Below are 1,531 nucleotides of genomic sequence, written 5' to 3'. Positions count from 1 at the left end.
CGCGCCGGCAGCTCTCTCCTTACACTGCTAGAATCACCCGGGGCTCTGGCAACCCCAGCACAGGCCCCGGATCACTCAAAGCGCACCCCAGAAGCGGCTGCCCCGGCAGCCGCATCACCCCAGTGGTTTCCACGTGGGGCGCAGGCCGGGGGGCCCCGAGCTCACGGCACAGAGCTGTGTGCAGACAGCCGGCGGGGAAACTCAACACGGCGCAACACACATTAAAGCGTCTTCTCTCTCACCCGCCGTTGAAAGAGGGGCTCTCATCGCTGCTGGGGCGGCCGCGGGGTGTCGCCCACCTGTGCCGAGCTGCGCACTTACACCCCCAAAAGTCTCCAGTGCTGCAAACCAGGGCGACGAGACCACGGCTTCTCTTTGCCCGGGGAAAACCCCAGGAAAATTAATTCTGACATAGCTGGGTGCGAGGTCTCAGATGCAAGCAGTCCAGGAGACACTTCGCAATTGACAGAAGTGCCCATTTCAACCCGCGTGTGAACACCGTGCTTCTCCCCGGGCACCTTGGACGGAAGCTGTTTCACCGTTATGGATTATAAACATGGAGGGCCAGTTACCACCTGTATGGCTTCTTGGAAGCAGCTTTAAAATGCTAAGGAAGTTTTTTTCTCCTCTGTAGGACTGAAAACAAAGCGCGTCGGTATTCATGTAGCATGTGCTGCAGGGTCAGCCTAGAGTCACCCTTTCCGCTTCTTCTATGCAAGTAAATTCCCTCGGATTATTTTTGTTACCAGTGTTTGGTGTTCAACTATGAGACGCATTCTGAGCGGATCTCCGGGGCTCGATGCGCCTGGACGCACTCTGAGGTCCTCGGCTCACCGTGGTCACAGCGTCCAAGTCTATAAAGAAACGAGTGACTCGGAGAAATCTGAGATTCCTGCTCTCGGTTCGAAGCTCCCCCAATCTGCTTACCCTGTGAGAGGCCTAACACACGTGTCTGGATCTTGTTTTGTCGTTTACAGCATGGAATGAAAGGTCCCTATCGCGAAGGGAATACATGAGGCAGTCGATGCAGGAAATCTAGCTCATCGCCTAGAGGAGTGTCGCCCGGCAAGCCGCAGCCATTGTGGTTACTGATAAAGTCAGTTTGACCAGTGATGGAAGTGAGAGGCAAAATCATCTCCGTTACCTGAAATGACAGCCCAGGTTCGACCAGATTAGATGTGACGACGCTTTCAGCGTTCCCCAGACACGCTGGCACCTTCTAAGATCTGGGGAAATGGGGAGCAAAGTTCTAGCTCACACCGTGGAATATTTTATTTTAATTTTAGTGTTGCCAAGATTTATTTCTGCACACAGAGCTGGGGTGCAGGCCAGAGGCGCAGGGGTGGTGAGAGGATCCCCCAGAGACAGAGCGGGGAGCGGGACAGGCGGACTGAGGAAGCGCACTGCTGCGGGGCCGGGAGCCAGGGGACGAGTGCTGGGCCCTGGGGCCCCTCCCGCCCGATGGAATCGCTGTGGACAGCTTCACCGCTGGCTTCCGCCCTCTGAGTCACCACGGGGGGCACTGAATCCG

At 56.5% G+C, this 1,531-nt stretch overlaps 1 protein-coding gene across 1 annotated transcript in view; it reads left to right on the top strand.

Moving 5' to 3' along the window:
* Positions 1 to 1,531, top strand: part of TMEM5 (transmembrane protein 5) — a 14,941-nt gene that overhangs the window by 2,241 nt on the left and 11,169 nt on the right. The gene's annotated exons all lie outside the window — the stretch shown is intronic.

This window comes from Condylura cristata, unplaced genomic scaffold (assembly GCF_000260355.1).
Source record: "Condylura cristata isolate star-nosed mole 26May11 unplaced genomic scaffold, ConCri1.0 scaffold00034, whole genome shotgun sequence".
Lineage (NCBI taxonomy): Eukaryota > Metazoa > Chordata > Mammalia > Eulipotyphla > Talpidae > Condylura > Condylura cristata.
Note: the sequence above shows the minus strand (reverse complement) of the source record. Positions and strands in the feature narration are given on the sequence as shown.